General features: G+C 41.0%; 1 long non-coding RNA gene and 1 pseudogene across 3 annotated transcripts; one reads left to right on the forward strand and one right to left on the reverse strand.

Annotated features, from left to right (window-relative positions):
* Positions 1-3557: 3557 nt before the first annotated feature.
* LOC140845124 (small integral membrane protein 19-like) lies at positions 3558-13206 on the reverse strand (annotated as a pseudogene).
* LOC140845125 (uncharacterized) lies at positions 13102-20114 on the forward strand. Of its 3 annotated transcripts, XR_012123832.1 has the most exons (5): positions 13102-13231; positions 15936-16051; positions 17296-17424; positions 17586-17694; positions 18820-20114. It is a non-coding gene; the product is annotated as an uncharacterized lncRNA (long non-coding RNA). The 3 variants fall into 3 exon arrangements; XR_012123831.1 differs by having other exon boundaries at positions 17296-17694; XR_012123833.1 differs by lacking the exon at positions 17296-17424.
* Positions 20115-21346: the final 1232 nt, after the last annotated feature.

The following is a 21346-nucleotide window of genomic DNA, read 5'->3' on the forward strand; positions in this document are numbered from 1 at the left end:
CTTTGGTAACTGTTAGTCCATTCTCGGGTTCTGTGATTCTGCTGCTGTTTTGTTCTTTCAGTTTTTCTTTGTTCTTATACTCCACACATGAGTGAAATCATTTGGTACTTGTCTCTCTCCACCTGGCTTATTCCACTGAGCATAATACCCTCTAGCTCCATCCATGTTGTTGCAAATGGTAGGATTTGTTTTCTTCTTATGGCTGAATAATATTCCATTGTGTATATGTGCCACATCTTATTTATCCATTCATCTACTGATGGACACTTAGGTTGCTTCCATTTCTTGCCTATTGTAAATAGTGGTGTGATAAACATAGGGGTGCATCTGTCTTTTTCAAACTGGGCTGCTGCATTCTTAGGGTAAATTCCTAGTAGTGGAATTCCTGGGTCAAATGGTATTTCTATTTTGAGCATTTTGAGGAATCTCCATACTGCTTTCCACAATGGTTGAACTAATTTACATTCCCACCAGCAGTGTACGAGGTTCCCCTTTCTCTGCAACCTCGCCAACATTTATTGTTGTTTGTCTTTTGGATGGTGGCCATCCTTACTAGTGTGAGGTGATATCTCATTGTGGTTTTAATTTGCATTTCTCTGATGATTAGCGATGTGGAGCATCTTTTCATGTGTCTGTTGGCCATGTGAATTTCTTCTTTGTAGAACTGTCTATTCAGCTCCTCTGCCCATTTTTTAATTGGATTATTTGCTTTTTGTTTGTTGAGTTGCGTGAGCTCTTTACGTATTTTGGATGTCAATCCTTTATCGGATCTGTCACTTATGAATATATTCTCCAATACTGTAGGATGCCTTTTTGTTCTATTGATGGTGTCCTTTGCTGTATAGAAGCTTTTCAGCTTGATATAGTCCCATTTGTTCATTTTTGCTTTTGTTTCCCTTGCCCAGGGAGATATGTTCATGAAGAAGTTGCTCATGTTTATGTCCAAGAGATTTTTGCCTGTGTTTTTTTCTAAGAGTTTTATGGTTTCATGACTTACATTCAGTCATGTATTTTGAATTTGCTTTTGTGTTTGGGGTTAGACAACAATCCAGTTTCATTCTCTTACATATAACTGTCCAGTTTTGCCATCATCAACTGTTGAAGAGGCTGTCATTTCCCCATTGTATGTCTATGGCTCCTTTGTCGAATATTAATTGACCATATATGTTTGGGTTAGTGTCTGGAGTCTCTATTCCATTCCACTGGTCTGTGGGTCTGTTCTTGTGCCAGTACCAAATTGTCTTGATTACTATGGCTTTGTAGTAGAGCTTGAAGTTGGGGAGCAAGATCCTCCCCACTTTATTCTTCCTTCTCAGGATTGCTTTGGCTATTTGGGGTCTTTGGTGTTTCCATATGAATTTTTGAACTATTTGTTCCAGTTCGTTGAAGAATGCTGTTGGTAATTTGATAGGGATTGCATTGAATCTGTGGATTGCTTTGGGCAGGATGGCTATTTTGATTATATTAATTCTACCTAGCCAAGAGCATGGGATGAGTTTCCATTTGTTAGTGTCCTCTTTAATTTCTCTTAAGAGTGTCCTGTAGTTTTCAGGGTATAGGTCTTTTACTTCCTTGGTTAGGTTTATTCCTAGATATTTCTTGCTTTCTAATTTTGTGTAAGTTCAGTTCTGGCTTTAGTAGGGAGTTGAGCAGGAAATAGATAAAATTAAGCTCCAGGCCCTACTCTATGAACCTTTTTTGTATACAGATTGTAGTTAACCCAGGGGCCTCTTTGTTTTTATTTCAATTGAGTTTTCCAGCACTATTCCTATTCTGATTCAACTATACTAGCCTAGCCTACAGATCACACATACCAACACTGAGGATGTACTCCATAACTGTTTGTTGAATGAATTACTTGGCTCCATGTATTTTTGTCCCTTCTCTCTTTAAATTACATTTTCAGACTTAAATTCACTCTTATCCTAAGATCTGAAATTATTTTTATTATCACTGTTTTATCAAACTTCTACTCAATACTTAAAATATTTGACAGTAATTTTACCATAAACTCTGTATTTCATTTTCTGATGAACCAGAAAAATAACTCCACCTGCAAGCATGTGAGGTCAATGGCAAACATCTGTGCCCTTTGGAGGCTTCTTCCTTTAGCGCATCTGCTTACATCCAGTTACTTAACACACTCATGCTGACCAGTGCTTACTGCTGAGTCTCTTACACATTAAAATGAGAAGAGGGAAAGAAGTGAGTGTTAGTTACCAGTTGAGCGGTCATTCTACTTTTCTTCCAAAGGAAATAGCTCCATTGACTCCTTGGTGGACTAGGGGCAGAGGCAGGACTATCAGCTGGTGTAGCTTTGAAGTGTGGCCACAGGGCTTCCACCCCCTTCCCAGCTCAGCTGTTGAAGCAGAGAAGGAACTTCAAAGGCCGACTTGTTGTCCCTGTCAGCGGGGGTTGTGATTCCCATCAGTTAGCCTTAGAGAAAACATGAGTTCATCCTCTCACTTGTCAAGGCTCACCAAATATGTACCAGTTTTTAGCTATGACTGTCTCTAGTGAATGCATAGAAAAAGCAAATCAGCCGATTTCCTTGGGATCTTTATTTATGTACACTATTCCTACAAATCAGAGATGGCCGGTTTTATAATTTGCCCAGATTGCACCACAGATCAGTGACAAGTAAATCACTCCTGCCCTGATTACATTCTCTGCTCATGGAAACACACAGTGAGTGGTTCTCCTAAGGGCAAAGGCAAGTTTAAGAAGGTTGTTCCCTTGCATGCTGCCACCCTCAGCCCATAATTGTAACTTTTACAATCCTTCAGTTTTTCATCCTATGTATAGGCAGTGCGTTCACACTCATTTGTGAGTTAGGAAAGAATTATTCCATTTGGTTAACAATTCACCTTGTACAATATGTACATTTTTGAATGCTATGATTAAATTGTAAAAGTAAAAGCAATTTCCCTGATTTTATTTAGCCTAAACCTTTTCGCTTAAGACCTATATTCTTTACTTCACAATTATAAAAGGAAAAGGAAATAACGCTTGAAATGTTAACTCTAACTCTTAAAATTGAAACAGCTTTGATTCAAAGACTAATTCTTGGACAGTTACATGGACAGCTAAGCTTCTCTGTCACTACTAACCAATTTTTATTGAAATAAATACGAAAAATTAGATAAAAACATTTCAATGTACAGTACAAAATGATGCAAGATTGGAGTCTTCAGGGAAAATTATTATGCTAAATAAGCATAAGTAACCATATGGATACATTAAATCTTGGCATCATTGACCAAAAAGCAAGCTGCTAACACCGAGAGAGGTGCCTGTGAATTCAGCTGCATGGCCCCCATATGGCATAAAGAGGACTCTTCTGGTGGAATTAAACCGTGGGATTAAAAAAAAAAAAAGCAGACAAACCAGCAGATGGGTGTGCTTCACGATGCAGAAGAGACAGCCGGCTGGCCGGGCCCATTCGGAAGACGCGAACATGGTTAATTCAGCCGAAGAGCGACCGCAGCAGCAGTACAGTATGCAGTAGGCTGTTACCCACATTACGTGTCTCTCAGAATACAACCAAACAGGACATATGCCAATTACTGGATTTTTATTTTTTAATATTGCAGAAATGTTCAAATAGACATTTGGTACAGTTTTTTTCTCAAATAGGAAAAAAGATGGGTTTTTATTCCTGACTGACTGTACCCTGAAGAAATTAAAGGTCTTCCCAAAGTAAAGTCACCCTTTCTGGTTATATTCTGTCTTCTAGGTACATACAGGCCCGAGGTCAGGCCTTTTGAACAACCTTCCTTCCATGTAACAAATGACGTGGACATGCACTTGAAAGAAGCACATCAAAACACAGCAAAAATCTTGAGAGAAAGTCACAGGAAAAGTGATTTTATGGAGACTGAAGTTGTAAGAAAATGCTATTCCTGATGTGGTAGAATTAGGAGTTGCTGCCACTCTGTTTAATAATTCTTATGTGGATGGTTTGCAGATTTCATTCCAGTGAGAGCTGTACACTGTCAGTTTGGCTTTGTGGCTGCTGACAGTCGTATTTTCTTGCTATTAAAAGACAAACAAAACAAAATTAATGAAAGAACAAAATCATTATTAGCTAACATCATTAAATTACAGTCTAGTCATGATTATCAGCAAAGAATTAGCTTAGAATTAAATCATTTTTTTCATTAGAGGAAACTATACTTTGTAATCCTCTCATTTCTCAACACAGCTAATATCCATTTTCATGTTTATTGTAATTTTTTATATATTAGGATTATTCAGAGCTTTAAAATATAGGGCAAATGTTAATTAAGCTAGTAAAATTAACATTTTTAAATTTCTTATTTCACATTTTCACCTTCAGATAAATGATAATGCTTTTGTCTACATCATAAGGAATTTGATTATGTTTAACTTATAAGACTTATTGAAATGGTCATTAATGTAAACCAGAATAAAAAAGATACGCAATTCTCTATTTGTACTTCCGATAAATGTTTATTGAAGAAGAATGGTCTTAAATTGAAACAAGAGGAAGTCCAGGGCCAAAATCTTTGTGAATGTCATTCACTGGTCAGCTTTAAAACTTGCAATCTTGTCATCAAATTTTTACTAGCCGAGAGAGGTAACTATTTGTTTAGGCTACTCAGGGTGGGTCCAGATTTCTGTGGCTTAAAGCTTATACTACTTTTGGGAGTCCTCTTTAAGAAAAGGAATTCTGTTTGCTATTCCCTTTTGAACCACCTGATTTTGTCAGGACTGGACATGTCATGAACACAGTGATCCAGTGTGATGGGATTCACCAAATGTGCAAATCTGGACTACACTCACTGTTCGTAAGAAAAATGGCTTCCAAGGATGCGTGCATCCTAACCCCCCATAATCTGTCAGTGTATCACTTCAAATGTGGTTGAAGTACAGACCCTGGGAGATTACCCTGCATTATCCAGCCCAACCTGAGCTCTTGGGCCCTGAAATCAGAGAACCTTCCCGACTCAGTTTGGAGAGAGTGGGAGATACAAAAATGGAAGAATGATTGGAAAGATGCCATGTTGCTGGCTTTGAAGATGGAGGAACGTGGCCATGAGCCAAGGCATGCGGGCAGCCTCCAGAAGCCAGAAAAGACAGAGCACAGTGTCCTCCAGAGCCTCGAGGAGGAAAGGGGACCTTGCTAACACCCTGACTTCAGCCCAGTGAGACTGCTGGAGGACTTTTAACCTACAAAAGTGTAAGATAATACATCTGTGTTGTTTCAAGCCTTCAAATTTGTGGCAATTTGTTATAATGGCAATAGGAAACGAACACATCTTACAAACTCAGGAATTCTGGGAGCTTTTATTTTATGGCATTCCCATCAAGGAAGATAAAAAATTATACACTTGGTTTAAAACTGTATATTGCTATTGAATATATTACTGAATACATTGACTATGTTACTGATAGGAAGTAGCTTCTGTTTTGACTAGGCATCAGTGTTAACTTAATTCTTGTAATTTTCCATACAGGTCTTCTGGCTCTGTACTTTTTTTTTGAGGAAATAGGTTTTTTTTTTCAGGATTTTTTTATTGTGGTAAAACATACATGAAATTTGCCATTTTAACTACCTGTAGGGGTAGGTTCTGTGGCAGTAAGCACACTGACACTCCCGTGCAGCCATCCCCACCATCCTTCTCCACAGACTCTGTTGACCATCCCAAACTGGACTCTCTCCTGTTAGATATTAGCTCCCCAGTCTCTGCTCCCCTGGCCCCTGGCAACCACCGTTCTGCTTTCTACCTCTCTGAACCTGCCTCAGGTAAGTGAAATCAGACAATACGTGCCCTTTGTGACTGGCTGATCTCACTTCATAATAAGAGCAACTATGAATCACAATGTCTTCAGGTTCATGTGTGTTGTAAGATGCGTCAGAATTTCCTTCCTATTAAAAACTGAATAACATCCCATTGTATTTATATACCACATTTTGTGTATCATCAAGGACACTTGTTTGTTCCTACCTTTTGGCTGTTGTGAATAATGCTGCTATGTTGAATTAAGTTTTATTTATTTTGAACTGGTACCACATGCATATGGTACAAAATGCAGAAGGAAGAGAAGAGGAAATGGGAAAAGGGTTTATGTTCCTCCTACCTGATCAATCCTTCCTTTCCCCAGAAGAACTGCTATCACCAGTTCTCAGGAAGAAACTTATGCTGAAGAATTTCTTAGAGATTCTAGTTGTGTAAAGTATATATATATATTCTACTTTTCACCTGAAATTCCACTCACCTGAGACATATACTAGGACCATCTTGCGGATCATTCTTTCTCATTTATATGCACACACACACATTTTTATTTTTACTGTAGCCATGTTTCCTTAAAAAAAATGTCTTTTTTCCTTAAAATCCCAAACTGTCCCCATGGAGATAACGAATGCCCATAATGTGATGTGTATCATTCCAAGCCTTCTCCATGCTTGTGTAATTATATGGAACACCTATATTACACACAGGTAATACAAGGGATGTTTTGGCCATCTGATTTTAAAAGAGAGGCATCCTAGTATGTATACAATTGCCTCTTGCTTTTCTTACTTAATGATACACCATGGAAACCACGCCTTATTCTTTTAAATGACGGCAGAAAAGGCGATGGCTTTGATGTACAATTCCTTCTGGCTCTGTGCATTTTAAACTGTTTCTTTTCTGCTTCCTACGTACTCATGGTGCCCAGTATAGGGCATATTGAGACCTGACCGCTGGCCTTGCACATTGATGTCACATGCCATATTCCTGCAAACCATGCCTATACTGCTTTGGCTTGCAGTAATTCAAATTATAGTAGAAGTAAATGCAAATTCCATAAGTACAAAATTCAAACCCAAACTAAATAAAAGCTCCAACTCAACTTCTCCTCCGCCAGACTCCCCAAATGCTGGGCCATCTGAATGTCTCTCCACATGGGGGGGAGTCCAAAGGAGGGAAAATTAGAGTAGGAAGACATAGTAGTCTTAACTAATGACCAAAATAGCTAACATTTGCAAATCATAGGGACACCATGGCTAGGACTGTTCTCAGAGTCCTGAAGCACTTCATGGCAGATATGCCTCCCTGATACTATGTTCAGCATCTTAAAAAGGCACTGAGTTTTCATTACCAACTGTTTCTGATAACCTTCTCCAAAAAACCTATATTGTTTAATTACTTACTGAAGGACACTGAAAAAAATCCATTTTAAATATACCTCTGTGTAGAGGTAACATGGAATACACTTACAAATGGAATACATTTCCAGTTGCTGTCTTAAACGAATTTTGCTTATTGTGTCATAAAAGTTGGGCTCTGCCAAAGTTTCTGCTGTAGGCGGCACGCTGAATATCCTCATAATTTTCCTTTTATTCCTAAAACACCAGTGCAGAAGAGAGATTTGTATTAGTATCTGGAGGAGCCCAGCAGTTTCCTGGTGACAGTTATCAGACGCTCCATTTGAACGTCGGCAATGACAATGAGTCTATCTTCTATTTTTGTCTCTGAAATGCTTCCTTGGCTCAAGTATTCTTTCTTTTACTAAAAAATACAAGGCTGTACATGTACAGCCACAGGGTTATAAAAAAGAAAAGAAAGTAGGTCAACACATTCACTTAACAAAGTGACTTGCCTCCATTGGGCTTCCACCCACCACCACTCCAAGAAGTAGAATATTGCACGGAAAAACGCACAACCAAGAAAATATCTGATTTTTTCCCTCCTTCTCATGTTATCCCAATAAAGATAAATTATTGGGTTATAGAATAAACAGAATGTGAGCAGACCTTAATTTTGGAAAATAACAAATAAACATATTTCTTAAATACAATAGGATGCCCTGAGAGGGGCCCTCAACTCACAGTTAACAGTGTGTCTGCTTTTAAAATAGTGGGGTGGGTAGGAGGCAGCAGCTATTTTTAGTGGAAAGCTGCTACCTGCAAGTGACCCGGTAAGGAAGTGGGGAGTCTTCTCTCACCTTCCCCAGCGGTCCAGGTGGCCAACAGCCAGCTGCTCTGGGGGACATGTGGCTGGGAAGGGCCCGCCCGAGTGTCTGAGAGCAAGTGTGGGCTCTGAACTACTCCCCAGGCCAAATGTCAATCACTTCTGGATTACTAATTGTTTTAAACTATCTAGTGCCTCTCTGACCTTGGTAGCGGGCAGTGTGAAGCACGATGCTATAAACAGAAGCAACTCGGTCCAGCTGAAACTCCTTTTCCTCTTCAAAGCATCTCCCTCTTTTTTTTCGACTCTACTTAAAGGAAAGAAGCCAGGGGGTGTGGAAAAGAACAGTTAAATTACACTCCAACACCTGGAATTAAAGCAGGAAATATTTATGTCAGTTCTACCTTATGTGGCACACAGAGACAAAGGTTAAAGGTCCTGGTTCTCAAGAGACAGAAGTTTTTGTGGAATGAGAGAGAAGTAATCAGACTATACCAATATTATTGAATAAGTGCTACGATATGGCCATGCACAAGAATCAGGAGGGGGAGCTTAAGTGCGGGAAGGGAGAACTGCTGAACCCCAGAAGAGTTAGTGTTTTTGTATTTCAGGGACATGGGTCAAAAAAATGTGCCCCTCAGAGGGTAACGGCGAGCCCAAGAAAGACAATAAAACCGAGCTGTATCAGCGACAGCAGATGGGGTAGCCGGCCCCGGGGCCCAGAGCTGCATTTACATCTACATCTCCTAAAGCAAGAGGGTTTTTCAAGGCCAAACCTGGTGTCCAGTGCTCAAGGACAGACCTGAGTAGGCAGCGCTTTCAGAGCAGAGGCAAAAATGCTGATGAAATTATTTTTGTGCATTTAATTCAGGTAAAACACACACACACACCTGCAAAACTTTTAAATACCCAGTTTCTTTATCTACCCTGAGATAACACAGAATATACCTCTTGGCATACATGAAGAGGCCAAAGCTCACAAGGATCACTACCAAGTAGACATTGGTGGCTTCGTTCTAGGCCTTGTGAACGCTGTAATCCATCGAGCCATCATCACCCATCACCCCGTAACCTCCAGGCATGGGGCCCTAAGAGGGAAGAGACGGCAGGGTTTTTTGGAGTCAGTGATGGTTATGACCGTCGGGAGAAAGGCTGGCAAGCAGATAGATGGCCTGTTGACCACCTCCAGCACAGCACTGTGGCCGCCCAGGGGACAAGAATGGCTCTACTTTTCACACAGATACCTTTTAGATGGTGACAAGTAGCTATACGGTACCCTTGCTTTTTACAGCCTGAAATATTTACAATCTGGAATACATTTAAGAAAAAGCATGCCAAGTCATGGTCTAGACAAGGGCATGGAACATATCCCCCATATCTTTTACTTTGAAATGTTACATCTCCTGCATAAAGGTCAAAACTTGGGATTTAAAGTATCATATTACTAAAAGGATATGCTGTTGAAATGTTATTGCTGTTTCCAAACCATAACAATCACCAAGAAGAAAGCAACCCAGTACTTTATTTTAAATTTTCTTATACTGAGGTACATAAAATAAAATGCACCAATCTCAGCGTACAGCTTGACGAATTTTGACATATGTATATAATCATGTAACCATCTGCCAGATCAAGATATCAAAAGTCCTCAGTAATTTTTCCACCTTCCCCCCACCCACACCCCCTGTGGCAACCACCGGGGTGTTCTCTGTGACTATGAGTCTATTTCTATTTTGTTTGTTCGTCTGTTTTGTTTTTTGATCCCACATAGGAGTGAAGTCGTATGGTCTTTGACTGACTTTAGTCAGCACAATACCCAAATACACTGAAATCCTGGTCTGAAGTGGAGGTGGCGCTAACAGGAGAGTGTTGTCCTGGTGACAGCAGCCCGAGTTAGAGGTGATGGCGGTGACCAAGCTCTTCCACATACGCTCTGATGCAACTGGAAAATGTTGGGGGCTTTATCCAGTTTTGGCCTCCTGGCCAAATGTGGTTGAAAGAAGCTGTGGGATAAAAAGTTACTTCTTGCTATTTACACAGTTGTGACTTCTACTGAAGGAAATGCATTCTTTGGATATTCCCACAGAAAATAAGAGGGCTAATAGCAAGTGGATCAAATAGCAAGTAAAAGAGTCATCTTTTTTTTTATGTTTGAGAAATTAAATTGAACTTTTCCTAAAAGAGAAAATTCCTCCCTTGTGTTGGATATAAAAGGTAAGTCTTAAGTAAAATGACCTAATATGTGAAAGAAATTCCTAAGTATTACATTAGACATTTTATACAAAGGAGAAAAACCAAACAAATAATAGGTGTGGTAACTGTACTGTAAGTTTCTAAGAAAAAGTCATTTTCTAATACCAAGAAAAAGAGTTTTCGGGAATGTGCAAGAAATTGCCTTGCAATTTTTTCTAGCTATCCTACAAGAGAGGCATCGCAGAAATTCTCCCATGGAAATGTCTCACAATCTGCCGTGGAAGCCTACAAAATGTTCTTTAATGTAGACTCGGCTCAGGAAATTAATAAATGTGTATTATTAAGGGCAGAGTTTGTTTTCTTTCTTACGGCTTGCCTCAGCATAAAATGGATGAAATATCTCCAGAGGTCTGCTCTTAGGCCAGGTGGGGTTTTTCCCGTTCTGACATCTCAGGTTTCTGTCAGGCATCTGGGGACATACTGTATTCATTCACAACAAAGTGAGTAGCATGGTGGCCCTTTAACTCAAACTCTAGAAGTTGAGGGCAAGCTTAATTTCTCTAAAACATCTATTAGTACCTGATGAATATAAAGACTGATCTTGTAAAAATTAGCCATGGAGTAATAAAAACAGAACTTACTCTAAACTATAAAAATTTAAAGATGCAGATCTAAGCATTAGTTAAATATTCAACTATACCCAATTCCTAGATATTAAGGACTGAATATGGATTTTTGTTTTTAAGAGAATAGGAGGCACAGGCTTGGGAGGGGATTTGGCACATCACAGTTCTAATTCTTTAAAACTGAACTCCAGACTTTCTCTGAAAGTAACATTAGGATTTATAGTAGATAATCAGCCTACTTTATGAATGGAAACTTCTGGGAGACCAGAGACTATAACTGTCTTTATGACTTATGGAATGTAGAATTGTTTTAGTGCCAAAATGTAAACTAAGAACAACTACTGTATTTTGGGCAAAAACAGATGACTTTAGATGTCAGATTTGAGATACTGCAGAAAACCCAGGACAATTATGCCTAGAAGGTGGTATGTTTCAGGACTGGGAGTTATTAATAAACTGGGGGAGAAACATGGAAACTACAGTAATGGCCACTAGAATATTTTGCAGGTGCCCTTTATCTGACAAACTACAAAAGTGTTACCTACCTCTTTTCTAATGCCTGAATGGATCTGAGCCTGGTCAGTTTCTTGCTCCAATTTGTCACATGAAATTCTGTTCACATGCCACTCTTGTGCGGCATTCCTACAGAGCTTGTCTTCCTCCTGCTACAAATATTCTAGTCTTTAATTATATTTAGAGAGGGATTTTGAATTACTACTGACCTAGAAAGGTAAAATTTTAATGTGAATTATACAACGTATATTACACAACATCATTGGTATGCAATGACACTACTGTTCCCTGGTTCCGGGGACATGCACTTGAATTATTTTTAGTAGCATAGTTGTAAAAGATTTACCCTGAGGGGAGGCCTTTCCTGCCCAGTCCTCTGTCATGACCAATGGCACGTCTTTGTCAGACAGCCAGGAATAAGGAATGGCCTTGTCCAGAGTCATAGGACAGACCCATGGCCCACATGTGTCCTGAACTATGACCATCCCCTCCCAGCATGCCACAGTCTAACCAAGTGTATACATATATACCTGCTGAGTGGTTACTGCACACCCACCACAGCCTTCCTCTAGAGTCTAAAGCAAAAATTACATGGGCATTTCAATGGTTGGTTCCTAGCAAATTAGTATCTCAGTAATTCAGCTACCTATGTAGTTAGTAGCCATGTGCTGGGACTGCCATTCACGGCTCTTTCAAGAGAACTGAACTTTTTTCAGTTATTTTTCCTGTACAGTAATGCTTGAACGATTTCAGTAAGGAGGTGCCAGGATGAGCTAAATTAAGTCCCACAGAAACAATTACACCGAGATATAAAGTTGCTAAAATATGACAACTAGGGGTTGGTTTTAGTTTGATAAATTTTTAGGTTGAGAACTAGGATGACTGTTCCAGGGATCAAGTGACTATACCATAAATTTTAAGATTAGTTCCCTTATTTTGGGTTCCTGATGCCATGTCTCGGTGGTTCTAAAATTGAGTATCACTTGTGATCATGCCTGGAATGCTACCATTTTTGGCTCACTTAGAACTTTGTTTTTTTTCCATACAAATTCAGAGGAGACACAGTTCTGAGAGTTCTTACAACACAACCCACTGCATAAAGAGGATTTTCTTTTTCTCGGTTCCCTGGAAACAATGAAAGTGTGGGTCCCAGAAGAAAGGTACTAGCTAACAGGCCTTCAACCGGTTGCCAGGAAGAAGGCATTTGACATTTGAGGACTTAGGTGCCGCGCGGTCCACATACTCATGTAATTTATACAACCCACCTGCTGAGAGGCACTAATGCTCCATTTTACAGAAGGAACAGGGATGGTGGTGACGGTTATGTAACTTGCCCAGGGTCATCCAGGATACGGAGTGGAGGGGGGATGCTGTCACACAAATCTGACTCCCAAACCCTAACTCTTCCAGCCGGGACCCCAATTTTGCGATACCCTCTCCTCCCATAAGAAATCCAGTCAAGCGGGTACAAAATATAATCTCCCAGTAAATGGCCACGGGCAGGATCCCGCAGAGCTGCCTGGACGCTGCCTGCCTCCGCTCGCAGGCCGCGCGTGATTCAGTCCTAAAACCCTGCAGCCCGGAACCCCGCGGGGAGCCCCGCCACCCCTCGAGCTGCCAGCGAGGCTGCGCAACGTGTCATCCGCGTTTCCGAACTCGGAGCCACACTCCCGTCTGCTCGGCCCCGGTGGCTCCGAGCGCGGGCGACGCCTGCAGCAGGCACCCCACGGCCCGGGCCCGGCGGGCGCGCGCGGGGACCCTTCTCCCTCCCTCCCGGGCGCGGCGCGGTGGGGCGGGGCGGTGACGCGCGGGGGCGCGGGCGGTGCCACTCACGCTGCTCGCGCCGGAGGCGGCACGCGGCCGGGCGCTCTGCTCGAGGTGGGACGCGCGGGAGCCGGTGACCGACGGACCCGGACGATCTCCGCGTTCGTCATTTCCTGCCGGCCGCCGGTTTCCGGAGGCACAAAGAGTCAGGTCTTGCCCTCCCCCACCCCTTGTCAGTTGTGAACGGGAGAGGTGCAGCGGCGGCCCCGGTGCCGCCCCCGGGCGCGTGAGTGCAGCCGGGCGCCCTTCCCCCTCGCGGCGCGCCCCGCCGCCCCCGCCGGGGCCGCCCCGCGAGCCCGGGACCTGCGCCCCGCGGGAGGGCCGACCGTTCTCAGGCGCCCGCGGTCCCGCCGTCCCCGCCCGGAGGCCCTCGTGGGGCCCGGGTGTGTGCTGAAGCCTGGCGGGGAGCCGCGGGGACGGCTCGTTGCCGCGCCTCCTCCCGCCCCACCGCGGCGCGCCCCGGGCTTGACTCTCGGCGTGGGGTGGGGGTGCGCCTTGTCCCACGGAGCTGGTCTTTTTCGTCATGAGGACATCGGGTTACTTTTAATATTTACTTTAGTATTTACTTAAGAAAGCACATGCTCTCCAAACTGCCTTTCCGTTGTTTTCCCTATCCTAATAAATGATGCGTGTCCGAGACTGGAAGTGTTTTAAAAATTGGATGTGCTCAGGTTGCTGTAATAGTGTCAGTTTAAAGTGACTTTTGGGTATTTACAATTTTTATGTGTGTAGGGACTTGAAAAAGGTTTTTTTCCTCCATGGTATGTAATGAATTTATGTAGGATTTCAGCAGCGGTATTGAAGTAATCAGATTTAAGAGGTCTATGCAAATAAATGGCCACTTGCCCATGTGCTTGAGGTCTTAACTATTCATTTTGAGCTAGTTCTCTAAGATCAGCTGACAGCTAATGATAATTCATACTAGACCTAAAAGCGTAGATAAGAACTAACACTTAATACTCAATCCCTTAGCAAGTTTTCTGTTCTTTTGTGAATGATTCTGTTACCATTAAAGTTACTCTTGTCTAGGTGAAGAGCATTACTTGGTACAATAACATATATTAATAACATATATTAGCTTTCGTGTATTACATAGACATAATCATGTAGCTCACCCATTTAGTTTGACTCTATGAAGTTGGACAGTTAGGAACATTAATAATAAGTAATGTTAAGTACTTTTTTTTGCCAGAACTGTGCCAAAAGGTCTACATGGTTTATCTCATTTAATCATCTGGGGTAACTTTTTTTTGTAAGCGTGGGTTGCTTAAAAATACTTGTGTTACACGAGTTTGAGTTGAAAGGGTCCAAATGTGGAAGTCATTTTGAAGCTGTGTGGAATTAGGTGAGGGCTGAGGGCCTACAAAAAATCCAGCAAGGTGAAGAACAGTGGTTTTCTCTGAAATTACATTAATTACTTCTGTTTCCGCTTCTGTAAAATAAGGGTGTTGGCAATATAAAATGACTCATAGAGTAAATTAATGTGTTCTTCATGTTGGAAAATGGCTTCAAAATTGCATAGAACTGCAGTTAGTCCCTTTATTTGGATATTCGCTCGTTTCCAAAGCCCTGTGCTCTTACTATCCAAGTTCCCATTACGTATCGTTGTCACCCAATGAACAGGCTATGCTTGGACACTGAAACGTAAATGTTGGGCCCACTTTAGTGGCCCCTTCTGAAGGGCCCCTCTTTCTATATTTAGTTTGTAAGCAACATTTCCAATGAAATGAAACAGGAAGAGTAACTTTTCAATACCAAACCAAAGGGGTGGACCACAATGGGTCGGCTATTACTTTGTTGATGGTCTAACATTCTCACGTATATGAATTTAAGCCTGTTATTAGATCATCTGTGTTGTGGGGATCTACCTTATATTTCAGTTTGCCTCTGAATGTCTTAAGCATATCCTGTTTCGAGTCTAGTACTTTGTGCATTAAAAAGTTAATATTTGATGGAATTTAATTAAGTAGTTTTGACTTCCTTAAGGTGTGTATTTTGACTGTGTCTCTGAAGATACAATTTAATGATTTATGTAGGCATAGCAATGATGAGAAGGATGGTGAGATCCACCAGTTTGTAGAAGTAGAAGTAATTGTGGTTGAAAGGATGGGAGATGTTGAGGGAACTGCTTGGAAATGTGCCTTAATGGTGATTAGAGCATATTGGACTTAACCTATCTTCTGATTCTAGTGGTCCATGGGTGGGGAGGAAAAGATTGGGGGTGCTTTGGGGTTCAGTATTTATAGGAGGGTCCCTTTCCCTAAAGGCATTCTCTTGGGGAGAGGCTAAGTGAAGAGTTGTCATCCTTGGAAGAGTGTAAGGAGAAGAAGATGCACGTGTTTTCTTTTGGAGTTAATACTTCCACCCATTGTGACTAATGGATTCTTGCCACCACATGCACCTTGAGGCACTTTCCTAGTAGATATTTGACACTTGTGGGCAGCCACTAGTAGATGAAGTTAAGAAGGGGGAAAAGGGGTGGAGGGAGAGGAAGCACAAGGGCCAACAGCAAAGCATTAACAGGCTTTCATTTGGGCAAAATTTAGGGCCTGTACAGCTTCTATTACAAAAACCATTCTAGTAATGACTATGTGTTTGTAAATCTTGGATATGTTATTCATATCCAGAAATATGGAGACTATCCCTCTAAGGTGCTTTATAAACAGTGGAACAGATTTGGAGTACAGTGCATGAAAAGTTCCTGAATTTTCTATGACAGCCACTTCTGTGTATTTGTCATTGTTGGAAAGCCCGAGTGACCATAAGGCCAACAGTGGCTCTTGTTTGTGAGGCATTTAAGTGATGTTTTGTTTCTTGGGATGGGACGAAAAGCCCTTCTCATTCCTTCCTTCAGAGGCTGGCCCTCTCTGCAGTGCTCTCTAAGCTCCCAGAGTGTAGCAACCTGTTTGGTGTCACTTATTGCTGTCTTCCTGGAGCCTAGAACAGAGCCTGACATATGGAAGGTGCTCAGTAAGTATTTGGAATGAACAAAAGTACATTGGCATCCTCTTCTCCCTTCTTTCCACCAGTGAAGATCCCATTTGCATTTAGGCACAGGGCCCTTCCAGCCTCATGCTCTCCACAGTCTGCAGCCCTTGAGGAGACCTTTGAATGTTAGCTGTTTATACCACATACTTAAGTGTTTAATCTTCTGTGGCTTTATGTTGTTAAGTAAGTGTTCCATGTGTTTTGTTTGCCCATCCAAAATAGAGGCTACTCAAGGGTAGAGAATATATATTAATACAGTACTATGAGAACTTCCTTGTTCATCTGGCATACTAATATATAGACAGTGGGTTTATATTTACCCATTTGAGTGAATCTTAGATACCATGGGAGAAGCATCAGAGATACTCAAAATGTGGTCCCAGTCCTCAAGTAGGTAGTATGTTAGGCAAATTTCATGTACACGTGAAAAGTAGGAAAATTTGGAGCTAAATAAAACAGTAATAATAATGGCTAACATTTTTTTATGTAGTGCTGAAAATGTGCCAGACATTGTCCCAGGCGCCTTTACATGTTAATGTATTTGGATCTCACAACAGTCTTTGAAGTAGGTACAATTACAGTCCCATTTTTCAGATGAGGAAACTGAGTCAGCAAGGCAATCAAGTTACTTGCCCAAGATCATAAGACAAGTAATCAGTAGGATGATAAGATACTAACCCAGGCCATCTGGTTCCTGAGTACATATGGTTTCTCTGGGGAGGTTTACTTTATCAAAGACAATAGAGGGATCTAAAAGTTTATGCTTTCTCAGCTGTAAAAGGTGCTCTTTTTCAAATTTCAAAGTAGCATAAATGATTGCAGTGACTCTGAGCTGCAGAAACAATGAATTTTCCAAGTAGTAGTAAAGGCTGATAATGAAATAGTTAAGGGGACACTGTATTTTGAAATGACCAAAGGCGAAGGGAGAGAGACTAAATTTGGGATCCTAAAGCTGAGTGAGGATTACAGCTCTCCACAGGCATTATATTCTAGGACAGTGATTCACCAGGTCATAGGACAGTGACTGTTTAAGTTACTAATTTAGTGTCAAAATTATGCAAAACAGAAAATATTGAATGACAGTATCTTACTAGTTTCCATTCTTAAACACTTGTGGTAGTTATTTGCCAGAATGTGAGTCTTACGGTTTCTTGTGTGCTTCCATCCATTTGCTTTGTTCTTTTGTGGAATCTTGATCCACTCTTTCCGTCTGTCTTGGGCAATAGAGAACACCATGGGGGCCGGGAGGCCTCTTCAAATCAAGTCGTATTTCCTCAGTGGAAAGAACGTGAAATTGTGCCGTTGATTTGGTGACAGATCTGGAGTGAAGTCATTTTGAAGCCATGTGGAATTAGGTGAGGGCTGAGGGCCTACAAAAAATCCAGCAAGGTGAAGAACAGTGGTTTTCTCTGAAAGCCCCATTTTGTGTCCCTTTTGTCAGGAGCTGTCGGTATTATTTGTGGGTTGGGGGGCATTGGGCATCACGAGTCACTGAATCTAAATGGCTTCGCGTTAGGGGAGTACATGCATCCTATGCCCACTGCCCAGGAAGCAGAAGAGGAGGTGTCCGTGAACGAAGCATGGCCCCAGCCTGCTGAGCAGCCAGGGAGGACATGCACCTGCAGGTAGAGTATTCTGTGTCCCACTCCTTTCTGCTGGGGTGGGGTCGTGTTATCTGTCCTGCGGTCAGCTGCATAATGTGAGTCAGTGAAGAAGTGACACACATATGCTGCTGTCATTTTACTTTCAGCACATATTTTCAGATGGTCTGTCCTAGGAGGAGCGTAGAACTATGACTATTATCCCTCAGTTGTATTCTATTTAAATACCTGAGGTAATGATTGGAAAATTTGAGTTAAAATAATTTATATTGAAATGTTTATCCAGTTGGCATGTATGCCTTAACCTCAGGCTTTTCTCTGAAGGGGTGATTATTAGGGAAACAGAAAATGATACACTGATTCATTTATTTTAAGCCTATCAAGAAGGGATTTAATGAAATCTCTCCTGCCCCACGTAATGAATTTGAGGGCTGTAGAGCTGGGTCCTGAACATGATCCAGTGTGGTGGCTCTTTAAGTAGGAGGATACATCCGAATGATGAAAGTTTATTATAAAAGTAACAGGTGTTTATTCAGAGCTTTCAGGGCATCTTTATTTTAAGCTGTGCTTAAGTGACCCCAGCTTCCCCTTCCCCTATAGTTTACAGATAAGAAAAATGGGGCAAAATCAAATGGCTTGCCTACAGCTGGTTCAGTAATACCAAGATTTATCACCAGATAATACTAATTTCAGAATTTTATGGCTGGAGGAAATTTTCCAAGTCATCAATTAGAAGTTCATTTTACAGCTGAATACAAACCATGTTTGTTCATACCATTTCCAAGTTTAAGATATGAATGAAGAGAAGGTGTTTTCTCAAAGCGTATGTTCTATTTTGGCCATGGTAAAGGTCAAAACTTCAGTTACTAGAATTTCTTTACAGTTTTGACTGATGGTTTTTTTATTGATTTCAGGAAAGTATCAATTATTTACAGTATTTTTATTGTATACTCTGGGATGTCCTTTTAAATTTTGTTGAAAAATGTAGTTAGTATATTTCAAGCTAAGGGGAAAGATTAAAACTTTTTATTTTAATTAATTATTTTTCAGTCTTAACTAAAATGTAATACTGTGTGAGAATTTGTACTGCTGTATTGGAGTTTTTGTGTTTTTCAAACCTGGTTGATTTCTTTTTTTTTTTTCTTCAAGGTATCTTACCTTGGGAACAGCACAATTTGGCTTCCATGTTGTCTCTGAATAGGAGAGAGAATCCCAGCCTCAGCGTGTCCTCACCAGGGACCAAAGAACAGGTTTATTCCTACAAGGAGTCTCCTACAGCCTGTGGGGCAGCAACCATTTCCAGAAGTAAATAGTAATATTTCAGGTGCCTATGAGTGGGTCCATATGGCCAAGACTGTAAGATATTTGCAGATGATGAAAACCTGAAGAAAGGGCTAATTTCAAGAAGCAATCCCAATGCCATTTAGGATTTGGAGCCATTGAAAGAAGATAACTCTGCAAATAAGAGTGACAAAACTCTAGCACATCTCTACATTTTTCGTACAATATCTTTGTTAACCCATCTGCTGTTGTGTATAATACTTTAGTTACTTCCCTCTACCGCGGTAGCTGGAAATCTGCTTATAATCACAGTTTTATTCTGCGTGGATAGAGAAATAGTAGGTAAAGCAGGAGAACTAGGAACAATGGGGTGTCGGCCTCTGGAAATGGACTGTACTGACCACTCCCTTGAAGGTAGGATGGCAATGGGCTGCTTAGGAAGCATTGCCGCCTCTTCACAGACATTGCAGCTTTACGTGCTTTCAGCTTCTATATGTTCAATCTCTTAGACCAAAGAGCGGATGATCTGTTTTTTTCAGTTTAAAATAAGAACTCTATCTTTATAAATAAACCTTTGGAAGGGTTGCTCTTCTATCCTAGATTAGTTTCTGGGATCAAGAATAGAATGATTTCCATTCTTCAGAGTTGCTCTTTACTTTTTTTACATTTTTCCTCAGGGTTTTGCTTTACCCTACTGTTTCTAGATGGAAATGAAAGATGATCTCTAGGCACCATTTTCAGTTACCTAGCAGAGCAAAATAATGTGGGTGGTATCAATTTATAAAAAATTTACAGCTTTTAACTGTTATTGTTTTAAAACTCTATCGCATTTCTTTGTTGGTAATACTGATGTAAATGTTACCTTCTTTCTCTGTCCTTTCCTCTGACAGAGAGAGAGCTCTTGTAATTAGCAAATAAAGCAAGTAGCCATCAGTGTGTGTGTACACATAATATTAGTTTGTGGGTTAGAGCTAAGATAATGAACAGGGAGAAGTAAATTTTATTATTTTCAGCTCTTTTTGTGACTAAGTCAGTTGACTTCATCAGTAATATGTCCTCCATTAATTGAGGAAACCTTTGTTCTTAATGAACCAAGTTTTACCCAACAGAAAAATATAAGCAAAAGAACAGATTTAACAATTAATAAAGGGAAATTCCAGAAACCATTTGTCGTTTCATCATTTCCTTCCCAGTAGGCCTGTTTTACCTCACCCTTTCCCCCCTCTACCCTGCCTACTTACGCCTACTCTCACTTGTACGTGTTTCCTCATCTGTCCAGAATTTCTTGTTTCGTGCCTTGGTGTTTTGTATACTTCCTGCCTTTTCTGTGGGTCAGGCTCCCATTGAAAATGCCTTCTGTTCTCTTTACTCTCCATCTCCCTGGGCATACCTTCTTCCTGGTCAGCCACCTCCAGTCTTGAGTTGTTATCTCTTGTAATTCAGCTCCCATCACCTCTAGCTCCGGCCTGTTTTACCCTCACCTCTGTCCACTCGCATTCCACTCACCTCTGGTCAGTGGGGATCTCTTCTCTTGCACCACCTCAGGCTGCTTCCGTCTGGATAGCTCACCAGATCTGTCAGTTTCATCTAGCCCCTTCTCCTCCCTAAATGTATGTTGTTTTCTTCCCATACTTTGTAGTCCTTGTGCATTTGCTCTTTGAGCTTTTTCTGTTTTCCTTGTCCCTGGGTGGCAGGTATTAACTGGATGGATATGTTGTCAGTATTTGCGTAGAACACAAATCCTTGCTGTGTACTTCCTGGGTATTCAAGATGAATCAATTATTATTAACTTTTCTTGAAACTGAGCTTCCTGTGTTTGCTGCTTCTAAGAATTAGATTGGTATTCTGTGAGACTAATAGTACTTTCAAGAGTCAGGATAGTCATATGAGGCTGTCATTTTAGCTCCGTATTCAAGAGCTCATCGTACTTGAATTCACTCTCGTCTTGAAAGATTAAAGAAGACATCCAAAGCAAGTTTGGGGTTGGGTAGAGGGTGGGAAGGAAAGGTAAATACTAAAAGGACTCATACTCAATTTCTAGAATTGGGAAAAAAAAGCTGAAAACATATGCCACATGCTTTTAATATTAGGTAAAATGTTTCCTAAAATAATAAAGACTATCAGTCTCAGTAATTCTGTTAACTAGTTTTAGATTAGGTCATCTGTATTTCTACATTTCCCTTTAAGTGCTAAGACCTTTCTTTAATGTCTAACAAAACAGAAACTTAATCTCGTAAATATTCATCTACTTTGGAGAGGCTTAATGTCTACTTAAATGTTAACCTGTGTTATTTTGTCACACTGGAACATTCTCAAAATGCCATTACCGTCCAGCCCTGTTTCTTGGGAAAGCGTATAAATTTTATGGTCTTGACCCTCTGGACTCTCTAGCCAT

Source organism: Manis javanica, chromosome 12 (assembly GCF_040802235.1).
Source record: "Manis javanica isolate MJ-LG chromosome 12, MJ_LKY, whole genome shotgun sequence".
Lineage (NCBI taxonomy): Eukaryota > Metazoa > Chordata > Mammalia > Pholidota > Manidae > Manis > Manis javanica.